Source organism: Agelaius phoeniceus, chromosome 6, assembly GCF_051311805.1.
Source record: "Agelaius phoeniceus isolate bAgePho1 chromosome 6, bAgePho1.hap1, whole genome shotgun sequence".
Taxonomy (NCBI): domain Eukaryota; kingdom Metazoa; phylum Chordata; class Aves; order Passeriformes; family Icteridae; genus Agelaius; species Agelaius phoeniceus.
In genome coordinates this window covers 35,117,192-35,139,626 of record NC_135270.1, presented here as the reverse complement: position 1 = coordinate 35,139,626, position 22,435 = coordinate 35,117,192, and the positions used below count along the sequence as shown (strand labels likewise).

At 39.1% G+C, this 22,435-nt stretch overlaps 1 protein-coding gene across 3 annotated transcripts in view; it reads left to right on the top strand.

The window, feature by feature from the left end:
- Positions 1-15,479: 15,479 nt before the first annotated feature.
- STXBP6 (syntaxin binding protein 6) overlaps positions 15,480-22,435 on the top strand; it is a 95,652-nt gene continuing 88,696 nt past the window's right edge. The window contains exon 1 of one of the 3 annotated variants that reach the window (XM_077180387.1): positions 15,480-15,624. The gene's annotated coding sequence lies outside the window, so the exon portion shown is untranslated. Of the gene's footprint in view, positions 15,625-16,183; positions 16,323-22,435 lie in introns of those variants that run through there. The other 2 variants (XM_054634779.2, XM_077180388.1) reach the window with 2 other exon arrangements.

Sequence of the window (22,435 nt, the reverse complement as noted above, 5' to 3'; positions counted from 1 at the left end):
CTTTTCATGCAAGAGCTGAAAATTGAAATAAAAGGAATATTGCATAGGGTCAGTGCAAATGCTTATCTAATCCTTGCAGTGGCTGAGAGTGCCTGCAGAAGAGTACAAGAACCAGGGTATTTATATTATTCTTTCTCTTTTGGATTCTGGAAGATCAGTAAAACTGGAGGCTTAAAAGAAACATTTTATGTTTATCAGCTATAAGTGGAACTATCTTCCTAAAGTTATCTTTCTCTATTATCTTTAAATACAGGAAAAAAATGGTGTTTATTTTTCATTTACTGTGCTCTATCCTCCAGCCTTTATAGTAGAGACTGAATCAAGATGACTGTACTTTCTCCTGAAAGAGCCCCAGAAGCTGTGAATCCATCAAATGATGTCAAAGCACCTAGAAAAAACTGATATGTAAAAAGCTATTCCTATAGCCTGAAATGGGTTATTGTCAGGGCTTCAAAATCTGGATATAAATTTCTTCTGACCACAGAAGGCCTGAATATGGGTCAGAGTAGAGCAAGTGCTCTCAAGGAATATGAGATTCATGATTTTGCTCTCAGTGGATTGTAAACTGCAAAAGGCTGCATGCCTGCAGTCTGCATTCAGAAAGAACTCTGGCTCCTTTGTATTCACCAAGGGATATCAGACTCCTAGATGTCCTCTGGGGAAAATATATATATATATATGCTGGGAAAATAAAGGTCTTGTCTCTGCCTCAGGAAAGTGTTACACTGATGCTTTTATAAACTGTGGAAGTATATTTGTGACCTGCTACGCTGTCTTGTACACTAGAAATTCTTCAGGCTTTTCTTACAAGATGTTATTTTTCCTTTAGTTTGATTTAGAAAGGAAAACTACCTTTTAGGCTAGTATTTCACACCTCTACTGTCTTCAAAGTATGCAGAAAAAAAGGATTATTTAGTCATTGAGTCAGAGAATTCTAATTTCTCTTCCCATTTTTTATCTTTTTGCTTTAATCTAGGCTCTTTAGGAAGCAGACATATTATCTATTCTCATAAAGGCTCTGGTAGAGATTTATTAGCAACATACTTCTGAATTCTTCAGATTAATATATGACTGAAATGCAAAATGCCCTTACTGATTATAGAAAATGCAGCTTGTATTTCCAGAATACAGCTTTTTTCATTGACTTAAGATAGAATTAAATTCTGCTGCATTTGTGTCCAGGGTGTGTATTAGTTAGGTAGTAAGAACTACCAGAGTCTCATTTATTTTGTTTCTCACCAAAAAACATGCATTCTAAAAATATACTTAAAATATTACTTGGGCAGCCTCTAACAGTGCTTGGCTTTGAATTAGTCACCAAGTATTGAGAGATAATTATAGCACTTAGAGTGAGTGTGAGGAATTGTGGTTCTAGTTGCTGAAGCAGAGATAATTGCTGTGAACAGACTCTCCACCCAAGCCATTCTATAAACACTCACAGTGTTTGGGAGAGTGGTGAAGAGATTGCTGAATGTCCACAAGTTCATAGCCTAGAGCATTAAGAGGAAATTTGTTTCAGTGAAATCAGTGGTAATTTTTTCTTCCACAGCTGTGTCTTACTCTACCAAACTATCTGAGGCTCAAATGTATTTATCAGTCCATCTCCGCAGTGTTAGTAGCATCCATCTGACAACAATACCTGCTTTCTGCAGAAGTATCCCCAAAGGATCATGACTTCCTCATGACCCTCTCTTCTCTTTCCACTTCAGTCCCAGATGTCCTTACAAGCACCAGAAAAACCACACAAGAACTGAATAAAAACAGTCCTCTCCTTGCTGATGCAAACCCCCTCGTTTCTGGTATCTAGCAACTCACTGGCATGCACAGGTCTTTTTTTTTTCCTCAAGATATGAATGCCCTCCATCCCATTTACATGGGAATATTTGGCATGTAATAAGTTTTTAGGTGGTCCCCACAGATGCCTTGATTACCACCATACCTTTTTTCTCCAACTTTCACTAAAACTGGAACTGTACACAATAGCAATCTGCTCTATGTAGACTGCAGATAAAAGTGCATCCAAGGACTCTAAGGTTTGATGAAGATGTTGCCTAGGCTGGTGCCAGAACATGTTCTAGAAAACTTGCTGTTGTTTCTCTGTCCCCTTGTCAATCCCACAAGCTTTTTCATGTTTTTCTCAAGATCTCTCTTCTCTTTTTCCCACTTTCAGACTGGCCAAAACGCAACTCTGAATTTGGCAGCAATTCCCTAAGGAAAGAATTCATCCAGACTTATCTCCAAATGCAGCAGAGCATGTGGGGATATTCTGAAAGAATATGGAGAGGGATTTCACATGGAAGGAACTATGAAAAAATGCATACCAACTGAAAAATTCCCAAGTAGTAAGTCATGCATGTGATGACTCAGCTGGCCTAAGGAGCTGAAGCACTCAAAGCATCTCTGTTTCAGGTACAGACACTTGGACACTTATGTCAGATGTCCTTTCCACAACGGCAAGAGAGGAAGGAGCTTGTGAAGAACTCACTCTCCATTCTCACTAGGACAAACACAACAAATTAGTAGATTTTCTGAGACCAAGAATAGAAAATGAAGGCCCTTCCTTTCCTCTTTTCCTATGCTTACCTTTCTACCTACCCAATGGAATATCTAACATAACCATGCTCGCTCTTCCAGAAACCTGAATCTACAATGTGGAGTTCAGCTACCTGCAAGACCAGCATCTAAACTTCCTTCTGGAAATAAAAATAAACCCCCATAGTCCCCTATCACCATCTAAGAAAATATAAGAAACATTTGCAGAGTATGATCACATACTGAAATTACTTTTGTGTCAGACACAGTAGCCTATGAAGATGTTTTAAAAATACAGTTCTGATTCAAAGTGCTCTTCATTATCTGAGTATGGACTTTTAACTTTTTTTTTTATGATTTTAGTATCATGTAAAAGATTCTATTGTTAGACTTGTTTCACCATGAAAACCAAGTCTGAGTTTGTGTCCCATCCTCCATTTGATCAGGCGAGTGTATGTTCTTTACTATAGACTCAGTGTGTTTTTAAGGCAATTGCATCTTATTTGCAGATCTCTACATTTTGGAAAAAAAAGCCTAGTGCTCTTGTGTGCACATTAAATGAACCATATTTTAAATATCTGAGAAAGAGTTTTCATATATGATGTGATATCAGGAAGTAGTTTTTTTCAGCCCAGTCAGCAAAATTAGGTTCTAATGGAGTTAATTATCCCCCACATGAGAAGCAAGTGCTTGCAATGTGGCATCTTAAGAAGCAAAAGTATAAATTTAAATATGATTTTTACATGCTTTTAAATTAAAAATCACATTACATAATAATATTTATTGTCTATACACAATTTTTATCCTAGACAAGTTGTTGTAACACAAAATGTCAATTCCCAGCTGTTAAAAACATGAATTCTATTTTGTATTTTAAGTTGTTTCCCCTTGAAATGACATTGCAAAAAATATATTTTTGGGAGTAGTTGTCAGTGTTTTTTAATATTATGTGCTTCTTCTGTGGGATTTTTACCTAAAAATAACTACCTAAACTACCTACCTTGATATCTGCACACTCTTCGCTCTGTCTATTTTAAATATTTTTTGCACACTACAAAGTGGCAGTATGTTTTTAAGGAAATACACTTATGGTCCTTTGTTGCTATATTCTGTTTCCAAAGATCTGTAAATAAAAATTACATAAAACTCAATAAGGTGGTTTGAGTTTTTGGGGTTTTTTTATTTCTTCTAGCAATTATCCAAAAGTATTGACATCAGTATCTGTATATTTATGTAAAGTACTTCAATAATTTTGACTTTAGGGAACAAGCTCATTCTAATATTTAATAGCTAAAAGGTCAATTCAAAACAGACTCTTTGTACAGCTTGCTTTGAGTTTTCAACAATTAGTTGATCAGTTGTGATTTTTGAAAAATCTAATTACAGTCTCAGAGCTGTAGGACATCTTGGATTTTTTAACAAATCCTTATGTATTGAAAATCTCTTTACTCATCATGAAATCTGAATAAATATTTAATAAAAATTTTATTTTATTATATAGTCATAGAAAAAAATTACTGAATCACCTTAACTAATATCTTGAAAATAGAAAGTGAAAAAATTATTGACTGATTTTAATGTCACATTGCTTTGGACTGTCAGGATGGCGAGCTCTTTAGAAGAATTCCTTCACGAGAGCTTGAGGCATCTATAAAAAACACCAGAACATCTGGGTTAGACCAGTTATAATCTGAGTAAATTGTTAGGTTTTGAGTTAGTGATTCTTCTTCTTCTGGGTGCTGACTGGTGAAGAATTGGGAATTAAAAAGAACAGACATGACAGGCAGCATCATGTTCATAACCCAGATACAACTGGGGTGAGAAAGCACAAAGATGATTCCTTCTGTATCTGTCACTCACGAAGATGATGGGTGAGAGCTTTTGAACTGGTGGATGCTACCTCCTGAATTGCCCTGTCAGATGATACTCAACAGTAGGCTCTCTGATTGCCAGCAATGTCACCTGTCTACCTCCTCAGCTGAAGGGGCAGCTCAGCACAGATTTATTTCTGGGTATGGCCATCGACTCTCTCATCTGGAAGCTGCTCTTTCACTGATGGCCACACTACAGCACTCAGTCAGTATTGTCCCCAGGCTCCAGACACTACTTGGTGCTGGTGTCTGGGTGTTTCTGAGAGAGACATCTGGCAGTGAGATGCATCAGCTGCACTGCCAGCTCTGTTCCCTGCCTACCACTCTGCACTTTTTGGAGAGCTGGGAGCTGTTCCGTGGCTGCACAGCTCCATTCCCAAAGCCCAGCTGCTCTCAGGTTGCAGACCAGAAAGGTTTCTAAAGGGTACGCTGGAAATCACTGGGCTGAAAGGCAATGCTGTCCTGATAGTGATGTTTCTTTATCAGGGGCTATTTTTGCAGGGCAGAGCTAAGAAACAGGAGAGCCTAGGAACCAACTGCCAAAAGCCTCCTGAGTGTGCCATGCAGATAAGCAGAGGAAAAACACCAGGCAATCTGGAATGGCTCCCACGTGCCCACAGAGAGTGCAGATGTAAATGCCATAGTATGAGCTTTTCTGCACTCCTACCTACTCCTATTCAAATCTGCACTACTAAGTGAGCTGAGGGCATAGGGATCCCTTTTAAATCAATATGAATGTATGGCCCTAAGTACCCATAGAATCCTTTCTCTCCTAAAAGCCTTCCCCTAGTTTAATTTAGTTTTTTTCTTACGTTAAACACTCCTTCTAGCTAAAGTTCTCTGATTCAGAGTTCTCAGTATTAACACCTGAGAACAAAATCACAGATCAGTATTTTGAAAACAAATGTGTTCTGAAAACTCTCAGGGGGTCCATGATATTTTCAATTTATTTAGTTTAAACTGCATTAACCTCTAAAAGGACACAGTGCAGTTCTTTGTATATCATTCTATGTATTGCTGCAGTGTACTCGGTTATCTTGGGGAGAAGGCTTTGCCATTTTAAATTCTTGTATCTGCACTGTTGCACAGAAGAATATTAAACACATGCAAACAAAAGATTGCAGCTGAAAAGAAAAAATGTCTTGTGAATTTAGTTTACTGACTGTAAGCAGTAGAAGAGTGTTGGGGGTTTTAAAATGCTGTGTATATATATATATATATATATATATATATATATATATATATATATGTATGTATGAAAAAAACCAGCTGAAAAAAAATGGTTTTCCAGTCATAGAAAGATGTTTTATGGGTACACAAGCAAAGTATTTGCTTTCATGAGAGCAAAATGGAGAAAATAAGTTTGAGAAGATTACCAGATCAAACAAGAAGTAACTCCATGGAAATTAGGGAGCTACAAGAACAGAGCAAAGTCAAAGTGCACATTTCAGAGTAGGGCCAGCACATCCTGATTATCAACATTGATATGCAATGGAAAAACACAAGTTAGCTGCAGTAACATTCTCATTCATAGAACACTAAAAACCAGCATTTGGACCTTAACAAGAGTGTATAATTTCACAGTTTTCTCTTCGTCAACTGCCCTTTTTATCTTAAGTATTTTTAGCCTGACTACTTTCTTCACTTCCCTTTAGAAGGAATCAAGCCTCAGGAGGCAGAAGTTGCACAACATGGATATTTCATTTATTTTTCTTTCACCTTAAAAACAAAAGTTTACCTTTAGATACAAAAGCAAAAATATACAACAGATATCCACACCTTTTTCACTTTTTTTCACTTAGATAGGATGGCTACAATGAAAGCTCATTTCAGAGCTGCTTATTTAAACACTAAAGTGCCCATAAAAGAAAGAATTTATCCTAACTGTTTGCCAGAGATATGCAAGTTAAAAATAGTATGGCAGTGAAGCAAAACACATGATGACACTGTGCCAGATGACAACAAAATGGCCTAACAATGGAAAAGAAATTAATTTTATATACAGTAAGTTTTTCTCAAATACTCTTATTTTCTACACAGATTTTCTCTTCTCAGTTATCCTGTATTATAGCATGACTCAAAAGCAGAATAGGTAACAAAATGAAGTGTTAAGTACAAATTAGAGATATGCTACTAGACCTTGGTGTTTGGGGAGGTGGGAGGGATTATTTTGTAGGAAATAAATTCTAGATTTTATCCATTAAATATCTTCAGCATTATTTCTGTTAAGTAACAACAGAATTTGTTAACAAATTATCAAACAGAAGGCCATTCCAATATTTTGTATATAATTAGTTTAAATGCCTCACAGGAAATATTTCTGGTAACAGTACTGAATGTGCTTTGAGAACTGAATTTATTCAAGAGTTTGTTTGGTTTTCATATTATGTTATCTCTTTCTTTTATAGACAGAGGATGTTTTACTATTTTTTTTCTTCTCTTAGTTTGCAGAAATTAAAAGTTAAGGAAGAGATATAATTTAGAATCCATTAAAAAGAATAGGTCATCATTAGAAATGTTAAACATAAAGCCTAAACAAGACAAAGTTTAAAGTGCAAAGAGGTTCTTCCTAACTTATGCTAAGAAATGTTTACATCAGTAATTAAATGAAAGGAAATTAGTCTATTGTTACTATTATACAGAGAATGAAAGCTTTTCAGAACAAACCACACTTTAAAATTACCTGAATATCTAGAAGAGCAAATTTCAATTACTTGAAGAGTTTATGATCCTTCTTGGGAAGTTAAAATTACTGGCCATAAATGGGTATGCAATTAAACTAATTTTCTAATACTAAGGCAAAGTATTCTTTTTTAAATCCTCAAGACTATAAATTTTTAAAGTACCTATCCATTACATGTGCTCTGATCCCTCAAATGCAGTATTGTCAATACAGTAACCTCTCCCCAAATTGATTATGTCTGTATATTGGCTACAGATATTGAATCAACATTTTTAGTATTTAAAGAAACCTGATGGTGTTATCAGTTGTATTATTTGGTAAGTGATTTAGGATCAAAACCACAGTATTGATGAGACTCCATCTTTGAAAGAAATAAACAGACTGAACATCTATTGCTTTACCTTTCTGTGCATGTATATGTGTGTGCCTGCATACATGCACAGCTGTTTATTTTGACAAACATGGTTTTATTTGTCCCCAGAGAAAATGGTGCCATTAATCAGCTAATTATGAGTGCAAAACTATCCATTGGGCATTTAATTATTTGTCAGAGTACACAAAGCCATTTCACCCAACTGATTTTTTTAATGGTTAAAGAGGCTGAGTACTATGTTATGTACGGGCTGAAAATTGATTATCTTCAACACAAAGTGAAACTCAAAAGTTATTAAGTATTCACACTTGCTGCTTTCTTTTTTTTCTATGCAGTGGAACCTTTTTATGGCTGGAAATGGAGCTGACTGGACTCCAAGGCTCTTCAAGGATTGTGCAATCCCCCAGGGTTGGTGGGACACAGAGAGGATGCACTGGCTTTGCACTGCTTAGGCCCCCCTGCGAGTGGCTTTTTCACCTCTGTTGCAGAAAGTCTCAGGGCACTTGTACTTAATCTTCAAGAACTTTGGTTATTTCAGAAAGGTCCCAGTTTTAAATAGTGTCCCCACAGAAATATATGCATATGTAGGATATAGATACATATTTAAACATTAAAAAAAGTTTATTAAATAACTTTTTAATTTCCTTCTTAAGACCTCTGATTTTACTCTTTCTGCCTCTGAATACAGGATTTAATTTACTGTTGATAATTGGGCAATGCATCTTACAGCTTTCAGATTGTAAGTGGGTTTCTACATAATAATCCTTACTATTATAAAAATCATTCTCTGACATTCTCCTACTTTCATAAATCCTTATCCAAGCAACCTGTCCACACAAATTATTTCTAACCTAATTTCAGTATGACCTCTGGAATTGGCAGACAGTGAACACCTTTTAGAGTTAAATGCCTTAACAGGGCCTGTGGCTGATTTTACAAGACTCAAATCTACCCCTGAATTTAACACTATTTCATATATTAAGACTGTGACAATTTTGACACTATTTTCAATTTAATATGTCCTCACAAGAGGCAGACATAAGGTCAGTTGTAGAAAAACAAAGATAAAACCCTAGGAAATCTATTTTAATGTTAGAAATCTGTATTAGAAAAAAATTGTCAACACAATTCCAAGAGCGATGATGCAAAATTATTTATGGAATGATTTTTTGTATCTGCCTTCTTGTGTTTTATTCAGACTGGTTGCAGGAAGTAAACTCATTAGAACAACAAATCTGAGGTCTGGAGAATAAAGCCTGGCAAGATCTCAAAGCTTCTCAAAGATTTATGTTCTTCCACTTTTTGACTGATGCTGAATCCACTGCTCTGCAGATACTGATTTTCTGATTTTTTTATGGTTTAATTTGGTGATTCTTAAAAAAAATAAAATATAAGGAGAAATATTGGTGAGTAAAAATTTTTACAGTTCAGTGTGTAATCCAAAAGCATGCCTTTTCATTGTGTTCTGCTTATGATGAATATTTATAAGCAGAGGTTTCACTTTTTTTTTTTTTACAAGTAAGTGAGTCCTTTCAATTTTTCTTATGACTTACTCCTACTTTGAAGATTCAGAAATACACAGTTTGGAAATCCTTGAAGGATTTTACATGGGATGTTACAAGAAATACAAGCAACTTTCTCAGTCTCTGAGAGAGACATCTGCCCACCACAGTGACAGAACACAGCTTTGCAGAATCTATCGCAGTCCAGGTTCATCTCCTCGTGTCCCCCTCAGGGCTGTGTCAGGATAAAACCTTCTCAGGCAGGTTTTGAATGTCTGTGCTGGCCTCAGATCTTACTCCCAGTTCCTCAGGTGGACACTTGAATCTAACTCAGACATGGAATGACAGAAAATATTATTGGGTTGAGACCTTCAGAGGTGATTTTGCCCAAACTCAAAGCAGGGCTCACTTGAAAGACAGATTTGCCCACTGTAGTGATGGCTATTCCACTGCTCCCCTGAGCAACCCCTCCCTTGGTTCTGAGAGTGTATCATCACTCTCACGCCCAAGAATTTAGTTACAGATGTGTCTATGGACAATACTGTAGTTGGGGCAAAATTATTATAGTTACATCAGTAAATCTCATTAAGAAAACAAGTCCCCCTTAACCACCAAGTTACAGAACAAAATGTACTGTTTCAAACCTACCAGCTGCCTTGAAATCATGGCCACAATTTTAAAATATACTTCTAACTTTACAGTTCTTATTCTTGTATATTATTTTATGCATTTAAGATGGTTCTTAAAGTCTAAGATGCAGTTTTTTGCATATCTGGCCTTTAATTCTTTACTTGAAAAGGTAAAATATACTTTATAAACTATTATGCATGCCATTTGTCAAAAATTGGTGTAACTCTGTTTATTAGTTTAGAATGGTGAATTTAACCTGTGGATTTTCACTAAAAACACTCTTTTCACCTTCAGAATATCTACAACTGCTCTGGAGCATATGTTATCCACATCTCTCATCCATGGCTCCACTTATATCAGAAAATCTGTTAATCTCACAACTAGAAAGTACAGGGTACTCTTCTAATTCTGAGTTGTAATCAGACATGACATATGAGATGCTTGTTTTTTAGGTATAATGTATTATTAAATATGAATTCCTTTGTATTGACAATTTTCTGTAAATATTTGTGTTTATAGCTTTGACTGTCTCATAGAATTACACTTTAAACAGAATGTAAGACTCTGCCTAAATTATTTTCCCTTAATTAAAATTCAGAGAGTTTGTGTATGTATATATATATATATATATATATATATATATATATACTATTTAAAAATAATACCTATTGAAGAAAATATATTTCATGTCCATTTTATATTTCAAATATAAACCATATAATGGTTTACACATTAAACAAAATTAGGGTTCGTAATCACTGAAATAACACAAAGTAATGGTTTTCCAGAAGAACAAAACTTTCCCAAAGCAACCAGATTTTTCTCTTTTTTTTCATTCGCAGCTGCAAGCTGAATAGAAAAATAAACTTGTTTCTTTCATTTGTATTATCTAGTCTTGGACATAATTTAGCAAAGAATACTAAGGAGCTGATAAAACATTACACAAGTGCTTTGTACAGGCATCACAGTAAATTATGCAGTGCTATTTGCTTTTTCTCCCCTTTACCATGAAGGGTATTTTTTCAAATAATTGCTGTTAACTTTCTATGAACTCTTAACTCCAAAGCAAATAGCAAAATGTAAATTTTTTTAAATTAACTGTCATGAAAGCATATTTCTAACCTTTCTAAAGTCCTTGGATGTCATACTCAGACCCATGATATTTAACACCACTGTCCACATGGCCATGATACTAACCATTAAGTGATGATAAATAGTAAGGCATGCTGTGCAAATGATATATAATTTTATGTTGCATTCCCCATACCCTATTACAAATCACAGCAGAATTTCTGTGGTTAGGTCATATACTGTGCTAGGCCAGGCAGCACATGATGTCACTCCCCTGATAATCATAAACATTATGCACAGATTTTATCTACTGGTCAAAAGAAACCTGTAATTAGTGACTAAGCCAACCAGATCTAATAAAATGACAGGGTCTTTCCAGTCCTATAAGCATGGAAAAATAAAATCCCTTAAAAACTTCCACTGCTGCCTAGTATATTTTATGTCTTTTCAGAAAAGTGCATGTTCTCAAAAAAATTTAGGAAAATATCACAAACATTTCCAAGATGTCTGAGGCTTACTTGTGCCCCTTTACCCTGCTCTGCCTTGCTGTGCCTGCAAGTCTTCTGAGCCACCACTGGTCAATGAAGGCAATTACTCATCTCATTTTCACATAGTTATTTTTAAACTGGTCCAAGCATGTTCTGACAACACAATCCAGTACCTTCATTGCAGGAACTGGGACAATTTTAATGTATCCCAGTAATTAGGGATTTGGATTTTCCACATATAGATAGACACATATCTATCTATGTCTCTGCATATCTTGATGTTATCTTAATTAATTAGAATTAAGGGTTATTTATTTTGGACAGTGTTCCTACTTAATTAAACATTTTAATTTTCAATTGGCAGGCTTAGAGGAGATCTGAGTTTGCAGTTAGAGATAATTCTTTTAGTGTAAACAGAAAATTAATAAACATCAGAAGATATCAGTGAATAAAGAATGAACAGAAAAATGGTGAAATATTTTTTTCTTGCCTCATTTTGTCTGTCTAAAGAAGGATAAAACCATCTTTTGAATGTAGAACAGCATTCTCCACATGCTGTTCTTTTATTGACATATTGTAGTAGTGAAACTTCCTGCTCTTGTTTTATGGTGTCGTAAGATGAGAGGCCCACAATGAACCTCCTTTGCTTTACATGTCCCAGAGATCCTGCTGTGGAATATCCCATAGCCTGACATGGCTTTTTGCTCAGCCTGTCTTGCTTCCTATGCTCAATCCTTGTGGCTGTTCTTTCAGCTGCATAGAAGGAATATTTTCAGGAAGGTGTTTGAGGGGAGAGATATTTTTATTATATGGGAAAGGAAGAGTCCTGAAGATAAGAGAGAAGGAATGCCTCCTTTGCTACCTGCCAATGCATTCTGCTGCTGAAAGAAGTGCAGAATTCCTGAATGTTCCCTCCACAGGTAAGAAAGGGCTAGAAGCATTTTGTCAAACTACCCTACTATCACCAAAAAGTCTCTATCTATTAATGTAAACATCAATTTTGCATTGAATAGATATATAATGCTTTTTTTTGCAAACAGTAGTAAATCATATTAATTCTCTGGATTGGGTTGTATTAAATTTCTTTTTGTTTAGCAACACTTGCTAATACTGAGGTCTTCTACAAGAAAATATGACTCAGCAAGGATCATGGGAAGTATCCTTTTATGTTAAAATTTTATTTGTATCTTTCACAAAAATACAGAAGCAAATCTGTCCACTTACTTTTGTACATATGGAGGCATTCTTTCATGATTGGAAGAAACAACACAACTTATTTATTCTGAAGCAAAAAGAAAAACAGTGGTGGTCCTTCAGATGACACACTGGGGACATGCTGTAGTTCTGCAGTTTGTATGCATTGGTCACAGATGAGTAGCTTCTGCTTTTATCCACGCTGCACAAGGGTTCACCCCTCCTGCCATCAGCTCTTCAAAGGGCCCACCTCTTGGCTCAGAGACTGGCTGCTTTCCTACTAGGCAACAGGAACTCTGCCTGCCATAGAGACTGCCCTGCCACCACCCAGTCCCTGACTCTCTTTACTTCTAGCCACAGACCTGGTGGATTTGCCATGAGGGGTTTTATGATCTGAGCACTAGAACAATTAGCTAGGGGGGCAGTGTGTGCAGGTGACTCAGAGCCCAGTGCTGGCTCCTACCTGACAATTCCAAAGTCCAGGACACAGCTCCCCTCTCTATGTAGTTCATCAGAAAATTGTATCACACACTTTCTTATGATCCATTTTCTCTGTTTTGCAAGTGTAAAGCACTTAAATTGCTTAATGACTTTGGCTATGCACTAAGCGTGAGGCCCAGCACTTGTCATTTAGCAGCCTTGCACATTCAGTTTATGCTACCTATCTTTAAATAATACATTTAAAAATAATTTCCTATATAAGACTTCAGGTGTCCTGCACTGTTAGTGCTGTGAGGAATTGTAGATATCCTGCTTATTAGTCCTTTATCAAGCTGCTTATCAGTGACATTCTGGTAGTTCAACTGCATAACTGTAACAGTCAGACTTCTGCTCTCTAGGCCCACAAAACACTTTCTTTAGTCTTAATTCTGAGGTCATGTTTCTCAAAAACAGTTTATTATCTAAATGTAATTTTAAGTATCTTGCACACAAACCATTTCAATAGCCTTATGTGTTCCTGGAGCAAAGGCTGAGGTTTGCTTTTGAATACTCAGATGAGTCTTACACACAGATAACCACCAATATCTCTATTTCATCTCTATTCCAGTGGAACTGATGAAGAGGGAACCTTTCCAAATCTGGACCTCTCTCCTGATCCCACAGGATTACAGGCAAGCTCTGACTTTGTTTCTCAGATCTCACTCCTGCAAACACTATTCTTCTTAGAGATGTGCTTTGGTACAATAATTTAAAATTATTTAAAACACTATCACTACCTCGGTTTAAGCTCTGTCTCCTGGCCAGCAATTGCTACAAGAAATGTTTATGTTAGAGGTGAGGTTTGTTTGTACTGAGATAAAAGACTATGAATTGGGGTAGGAGAGACACAAACATGTCCTGTTCTACTATGAAGAATTCTGGAATACTGCAGTGGGATTAACCTTTCAAATTCATTCATCTAGCTGGACCCCTTAGGCACTTAAATAATTTTACATGGTTGACTGACACATTTTTTTTATGTTGCTTATGGCCATTTCCATGTGGAAACCCACTTGCTTTCCTTGCTTTCCATGTGGAAACCCACTTGCAACCCACCTGTGTGGCATGAAGGTTGAAAGCTGCTGGACAGTTTTTGTATGCTAAATCTGTCTAACTAATAAATTTATCCAGACATAGGAGGAGAACAATGGCTGAGCCCAAGCATGCCACTCAGCCTGACAAGCCCAAGGACACTGAAGACATTTTACAAGCATACATGTCACTGGAAATGACAGGCTATATGCTTAAATATAAACTCAAGGCCATCAATACACTTTACATCAATACATTTCTAGCAACACCAATCCAGTAACCCAAATTAAATACTATTAGTTCAAAAGACAATGGAAGCAAAAATTAGACAAATTTGAAAAGTCTGAGTAGCTGCAAGAATAAAAGCTGGAAATTTAATTTCAACTCTTACCTAAAACACACTGCTTGCAAGAATCTACAAGAGGGAAAAAAAAAAAAAAAACAGAAAAAGAAGAGGAAAAAATCTAAAACAAAATGAAAAAAAAAACAACTAAACAAAAAAATTCCCAAAACCTGAAGCTTGCCAAAATACACTAAAAAGAGAAGAAAAAAGGGGTGAAAGGCTGAAGGGCTGAAAAGTGTCATTATTAGTGTTCATGAAGACATATTCAGCTTTTCTCTTGGTTTCTGTAATCAGGCAATACCCATTGTAACTTCAGCATTCCTAGTCTGTATTGCTGCAGGAAAATTAGAAAATAACATTTTAAATGACTCAGTGCTTAGATAGTAGATAAAGATGCATCACTTATCTGGATGTTCCCAAGTTTATCTTTCTAAAAAAAGGTCATGGGGAACTCTTTGAAGATCTCAATGCTCAGATTCATCAGAAAAAAAAAATAACCTTGTTTCCAACTTTGCCTTTCCTAACTGGCCTGTCCTCCCTGTTTTCTGTTCATGGCTATCTATCTGGCCTAAAATTCACAGATGCTGGAGACACTGAACTCTACTAGCAGTCATATTCACAGAAAAAAAGGGATCCATCTTTTGAAAAATTGGTTTTAATACAGAGGGGCAGCTGAAGGCCACTGGAGGTTGAACTTCTAATATATAAAATAGGAAGACATTTTCAGGAGGCTGTTGCCTACAAAAGTAGATTGACCTATTTCCATTATATCCATGCAAAATTTATTGGAATTAATATGAGTCACTGAATGGATTTCACAGCATTTCTAAGAGAGATCTAAAGGAACAGCAATACAAGTGAGTGTAATGGTCTGAAAAACTGAGGCTGTAGGGAACTGCCACTATGTAGCATCAACAAGCATTAGATTAAATGACAGGATCAAAACACACACCCCCTGAGGAAACAGTCCACTTACATTTCTATTCACTAACGGAAATTGTACCAACTACAATTCACATTGACAATCATACAAAAACTCAGCGTTAAACATTGTAAAATAAAGTACAAAAATATTTTGCAATGTTGTGAATGTTTATTTTCTAACTAACTGGCTCATTATTTCCAAGCATTACATTCCCAGCATTGCCACAGTGGACACACAGCAATGCGTGTGGCCCAGGATCTGGACACGTCACTGACACCCAATGTAGAAAATACAACAGCAGAATTTGTTTCCACCCTTATCCTCTGAGTGTGGAGGAACATCCCGCTGTTATTTGTGTGACGCTCTAGCAGCAGACAATGCCTTCCAGGAACGTCGCTGGGGGCCTGGCAGCGATCGCACACCTGACCGATCCCAGGATCTCCGCGGGCCGCTGGGAAGAGCCGAACCCGGCTCCCGCCCCGCGGGCTTTCTGTGCCAAGGTGAGAACGCGTTTCTGTTCCCAGCACGATTAGTGCTGCAAAACTCGTCAGAGAGCTGAAAGGGCGCTTTACACGTTCATTTTGGAGGTTTGCCCGTCTAAACTCTTAATTCCGGCGCCGGGCTCCTCCGCCTGCCCCAGCGGCTCCGGCGGGACTCCGGCCGCGGCGGAACCCGGCCCGCGGGAGGCTTCCCGGCCGCGGCGGGCGCACGCCTCGCCTGCGGAGCGCTCTCGCGGAGCGGCGCTGCCGCCAGCCCGGCTCCACGGCGGCCCCGCGGGCGCGGAGGCGGCGCGCAGCCCCCGAGCAGCAGCGTTTGGGGTTCCCTCCCTTCAGCGCTCCCAAACTCCACTCCAACGCGCTTATTTCCTCCTGCCTCCCAAGCCAGCTTCCTGCCCGCGCAGCCACCGCTTCTCCCCGGCATCCCGCCCGCCCTACCGCGCCACGCCGCCGGTTCGCGGGCGGCCCGGGACGGTGGCGGCGGGGGCGGTGGGCGGCCCGCGGGCGGCCCCGATTGGCGCAGCCGGCGCACGTGGGGCCGCCCTCACGCCTCGGCGCTGGCAGCGCGGCCGCCGCCGCGGGGCACGGCAGGGCAGGGCGGGGGAGCGCACCGGGCTCCGCTCCGCGCGGGTCTCCGCGCACCGCACGCGGCGCTGCGGCGGGGAGGGGAGAGAGAGGAGTCGAGCCGAGCCTGCGGAAAGGTGGGTGTGGAGGGGGCCAGGCGCCGCGCTGCGGGTCGCGGTGGCCGTGGGGTGGGCGATGTGCCCGTCGGCTCCCTCGGTGGCGCGCCGCGCTCGCCCCGTTGGGGCTGCCGGCTGCGCGGCGCCCGCGGGCGGAGCTCTCGGAGGGAGCGGGCCAGCGAGTTAGTGATCAACTCCGCGGCGGCGTCCCCCGCCCCGGCACGGCGCCGGGACCTCCGGGGCGCGCTGGGGGTGCCGGGCCGAGGCGGCCGCTCCCGAGGGCGGCCGGGGCCGCGGGGCTCCGCCGAGCGCCGTCTGCGGGCGCGGCTGGGGCGAGGCGGGCGGTGCGTCCGGCAGCGCAGCCCTTCAGCCCTCGCCGTCGGAGGCTGCGGGAGCGGGGGGGGCCCGGCCCTGCAGCCCCGGCACCGGTGGCTGTGCTCTGACACCGGCCCCGAAGTCTGCCTGGAGCCGCTGGTGCAGCCCGGCGGTGGTCGGTCCCTGTCGACCGTCCTCGGGAGGCTCTGCGGGTGATGAAGAGCAGCACGGAACCGGCCAGTAAATGTAAAGCTGATGCACTGCTCCCCTTCCAACACGATGTTTCAAGAGTAACCTTGTCAGTCCGGTGGACCGACCACCACCACCTTCCCCGCTTTCTGTTTGAGCCAGCTTTGCTAATGGAAAAAAGTAAAATTTACAGTAGCTGTAGTCATTACCCACTTGTGATGGATAATCCTCAGCTGATGAAATCTGAAGTTCAAGGAAATATTTACCATTATTTAGAGAAATGTGTTATTCTTTTTTCATCATATTTTGCCCCCTGTCAAACAGAGGAGCTTATGTTTAAGGAATTGCATCACTTTGCAAATCCCTCTATCTTTCTCTAAATATAAGCTGTCTTAGGATGTCTTCAACTTGGCTGTTTTCCTTTTGTGAGTCAGAGCTAGTGTTACTGCTTTTCATTGCTTGAACGGGCTCCACAGACCCATGACACCTCTCTTCAGAGTTTTAAGAGTTGTTGCTCATGTGATGGGGATCATCTGGCAACTCTGCTTAACGTTACTGAGGCAGACAGGACCTTTTCCAGCCTAAAATACTGGAAGATGACGATAAGGTATCTTGATTTTCTTTTGATTATGACATCTAATCAGTGCTGCAGTGACTAACTGTAGGGGAGGTCTGTAACGTGTCATCTCTTGTAAGGGAGGAGTAAGCAGAGGGCAGGGAAGTTGTATCTTGCTGGTGATGCATTGCGTTAGCAACTCAGGGGTTTCTTTTTCACATCTGTTGTTTCCAAGCACACTTTACCTCTGATTCTTTCTGTAATTCTAGTAAGTTATTTTAATGAGGCCCTAAGAACTCAAAACATAGTGAACACAGAATACTTGTGGTAGTTTGAGTGCAAGTAATCGTAATGGGGTGTTGGGCTTTATTTTATTTTTTTTCCCCATGCTCTGTGAATAGGAATTTTCAGCTTCTTGCCCTTAGGAAGAATGTCTCCCATGGGCCTGATCTTAGTCTGCTTGGTAAATACTTGAAAAAGTCACTTTCAGTGAAATGTTTAAGGCCTTTCTGCTTGAAGAAAAGCAGTTACATTGTAGTCGTGCTACCCTAATTTCCCATCTATTACTCTTGATTTTTTTTCAGGACTATGCCTTAAAAGTTGCATGGCACCTTTAAAAATACACTGAGGTAAAACAGCGAAAATAAAAAGTACTCTAACATTTTGAGTGTAGAGTGAAAGCAGCATTTTGGAAGTTAGCCCAATCACCATTTTGTGATAGCTTCCTCTGGTGAAGGAATTTCTAGGTGGAAAAAGAAAGCTGTGAAGAACTGTGCAATGGAAAGTAAGGGGTATCTTTCCCTTGAGTAAGAGTGTTTTCTTGGTGACTGAGATTTCTTTTAACTTGCACATGTTGATTTCTCATCTCTATTTCATTTATTCTCAAGTTTCTGAGTGTCTCCTAGACATGGTCTGGATAGGAACATGTAAAGTCAGGGAAGTCCGATGATAAAATGGTGTTATGAGCTATAGAAAGGTCAAAGAGAAGTACTTTATGGTTTTTTTTCCCTTTGAGATTTGTGTTCAGATCACCTCAGTCCTGTGTGGATGTGGGATGTTTGGACAGTGAAAATAATATAATCCATTTATAAAGTCCTCAGTCTGAACGGGTTTTTTTTCGTCCTAATTGAATATTCTTTCTTTGTACTATTTAAGGCATCTTTTACTAGAAGTTCACTTCTTAAGTAAGATGAATTCATCAGTAGGTACTTCTTGTGTTTGTAGTGTTGTTACTAGATTAAAGCATACATTTTAGAAAACTTAAAAATACCTTTTTTTTTTTAAAAAATGCAGCTTATAAGACTATATGGGATATCTTCTGTTTTATAATGAATAAAATTCTGTGAAATGCCAGCTCTGCAAAAATAGTACTGTTAGTTTCCTTTGGGGAGAAGCATTCTGTCTGAGTAATAGTGCATTTGTGCTCTCTTCTTTCCTCCTTATTTCCAGTGTCCAGCTGGTAAGCTGACATTCCCAAGGCTGTACAAAAGTGTATTAATCACAGGTGTTTGGATAATATGGTGGTAAGACAAACTTGCCTTCTGTTTTTAACCAAGCAGGAATGCCATAGCTAACATGTGTGCAGAGAAAAATCAAGTCCTTCAAGGGAACACCTAATTTTCCTAGTCCTGGGTTGGTGATCTGGTGATGCTGGGGATTTGAAAAATGGATGAAATAAAAAGCCTTGATATTAATTTATATTGTATCCAGACATGCCAGTGAATTCATTAATACACTTTTGCATATGACTGCAGCAGTTAGTGCTGCTTTAACTGTATAGAAGCATGTTTAAATTTAGGCTTTTGGTTTGCTTGTTTCTTGTTCTGAGTCAGGAAATGCAAACTAGGATGTATCTAATATTTTATCAGTTCTAATAAACATTGTGTGTTTGTTTACAGTTTCTTGTTGTGTAGCATTCCTTGGTTATACAGATCTTTAATCTTATCCCCAACAAATTTCTTAAGCTTGAAGAAAAGGAGAGGAAAATAATAATAATAATAATTCAAAACAAGAACTATGTTAACAAGAGAAGGGACTATTGGTTTTCCTGCCTAAATGATGTCATAGAACATTTAGGCTGTAGTGTGCAGGGAGAAAGTGGTTTTAGGGAAGTGGGAGGAAGGAAGGACATTGCTTCTTACTACTTTTTTTCCCTCCTCTGGGTAACCTGCTATCACGGAAAGGAATGATGATTTTTCAAAAGCAAATGCATTTCTGAAGCTGTATATAGCAGAAATAGACTCATGAAATATATTCACTGGGTAACTGAGGAACAAAAAGATATCAGACCATTTAACAAAATCATTGTATTCAAACTCTTTCAAAATTGCCAGTATCCTCTTCCATCCTGAAAAATCTTTTCCCAGTAGTCCATTTTCTTTTCCAGTATACATTTGTTGGAGGCCCAGTTGACTTCTGGTATGTGTTGTTCATTGTGGTGCTCTAGAGCTCACAGTTGAACATTAAGCTGCCTTTTTTTCCATATTAAGCTTAGGCAGACATCCTCTTCACCTGAGGTTTTTGACACAGACGGTGCTGTGGGGCTTCTTTGTCATAAGTATAAAAGATTCCTTTGTAAATGGGATTGCATGACTATGAGTTAGCTTGATACATTACCTATTCCTACTTTCCCTTTCATCATTTTTCTTTGCAGATAGTTTTGGGAAAGGATTCCTGCTGTGCTGAAGTGCTGCAGGTTTGGGAGCAGTTTGGACTGTAATGTTCCTGTGTTCTTTACAAGACAGCACTTGTATTGGATTTCTGATGCTTAGAAGACCCAGTTTCTGTGTGTGTGTGTTGTCAGTTTCAGACTTTTATATGTAGATAACAGTGCTAATCTACTGTCAACAGCCCCAAGGGAAAAAAAAAGCAGACACTTCTGTTCTGTAGCATTTTGATTTCCTCAGTAAAACAGGAGCATTGTGGGAGTTCAAGGTTGCTCAGTGGTGCACAATTCTTCCCAGTGGCTATGAATCCAAGTTACTGAAGGTTTTTATGGTCATGAACTGCGGATTAAAGTCCAGCACTAAAAGCTGAACTTGGGGGTTTTTTACCGTTTTAACTTGGTTCCAGTCTTGCTGTAGACATGGGAATGGTGCTGGCTCCAGGAATCTTTTTTTTTTTGTTTTTTCTTCTACCTTTATTGTCTTGTGTGGTTTTAAACTTCAGACACTTTCACTTCATTATCTCTTCCTAGAAATTGCACATGTTTTTTATATATGTGAAGTTTCTAAGTAGTGTGAGACCCTCTGTGTAATTACAGGCAGATCCATTAATAATATGGCAAACCCCCAGATTATGTGTATCTGTATGAAACACTTAGGATGGAGAGACTTTGGAAAACAGGTTTCTGGGTAGGTTGAGTTTTTCTTGTCTGTGCATAAAACAGTACAATTAAATGTATCATAGTAATAAATAAACTTGTTTTGGAGTAGATTTCAATGTAAGAAATTAACATACTCTTACTTAAGCCATGGTTAAATTATTAAGATTCTGCCGCTGTGGAAACAATTCCTTTTTCTTGATGCATCAACATGAGATAAAACTGAAAATGTAACTTCTGTAGAATTTGGTGCTTGCCATTCATCTGCAAAAAAGAAATACTTATAATTTCTTCTTGCAAACTGTGCTGGCCAACAAATTTTTTATTTACACAGTTTGGTTTTGGGTCTCCTTTTCACAAGCCATTCTGTGCTATGTTTGCAGCCTGTTTTAGAAAACACTCTTTGTATCTTGTGAATACTTGCTTGGAGAGCCAAAACAGTAATTCCTTAACTTTACTTACAGGTTTTCTTCAGTGTTGTGCAGAGGTGCAAAATTGAGATGTAATCTAATATTTTTCCTACCTTTCCACTTGCTAGTGTATTTAGGAGGAGGGGAAGAGCAAACAACTGGCCATATGCAGTATTCTAGGATGTTCATGAGTTTCCTCTTGAATTGTTTGCCTTTAATGGGCCATATCAACTTTCTGTATTCATTTAAAGCTAGACAATGCTCAGTTCAACATTGTTAATCATATATGGAAAGAAAGAAGGAAAGAATATGATCAGTTATTGACAGATTTGAATTACACAGAGTGAGTTCCTGTTAGTTAATTTATTTCCTTGAGCTTGTATGGCAGGTTCCTGACAGTGTAATAGTGTCCAAGAGCTTTGATATACCCAGAGGTTAGTGACTAGTCTGTAAGCACATCTGTGACTTTAATATAAACATGGCAAATAGTTTTTTGAAGTGGCAATTTGTTCAGTGTAGGTTAACAATCAACTCTACTCTCTAACAGCAAACACTTGTAAGTCTGTAGGATGCCATGCTGGGGCCTTAGGCTTTCAGGCAGCCTTTCAGGAGAAAGGATGGGTGCTCAGAGATGTAATCTGCTCATGTGTGACAATGCAAAGGGGCTTCTTTCTGGCTTCCTGCTGGCCATCAGTTCCTTGCTGGTAGGCATCCACTGCAGGTGGGCTCTCTACCTGGGCCTTTGCCACGTTTTTCATTGCATGAAAGTTACAAGATTCAGAGAGACAAAAAAGTATCTGATGTCTTTCCACACGAAAGGGCCAACAAAAAACTTGTGTTCAGCTGCCCTTAGTGTCTTAAGGACAGATTTAAAGGTGGGTGTTTAAAGTCCAAGTTTATAACTTAGTTTTGTCATTTTAAAATCTAGATCTATGCTGAAGGGGTTGCCTTAAAGAAGCAGTCTGACTTAAAAAACAGAAACCCCCAAAAGATCACAGAACCATAGAACAGCTGAGTTTGGATGGGACCTCTGGAAGTTCCTTTTTACAGTTTTATTATACCACTCTCTTTAGGAGAAGAGCTGTGTTAAGCATAGCTTTTTTTGGACAGTGCTCTCAGGTCCATGGTGTGATTCTTGGGTTTGTCTGTGCAAGGCCAGGAGTTTGACTTCATGATCTTTGAGGGTCCAACTCATTCCAACTCAGGATGCTCTATGATTTGGTTTGGGGCATACAGAAAGGAAGTTGCAGCTTGTAAATATAGAGGTTCACTAGTATGAGGGGATATCAAACAAAGAAGACTTTGTTTTGTAAGCAGACAGCTGAGTGAACTCAGAGGCACA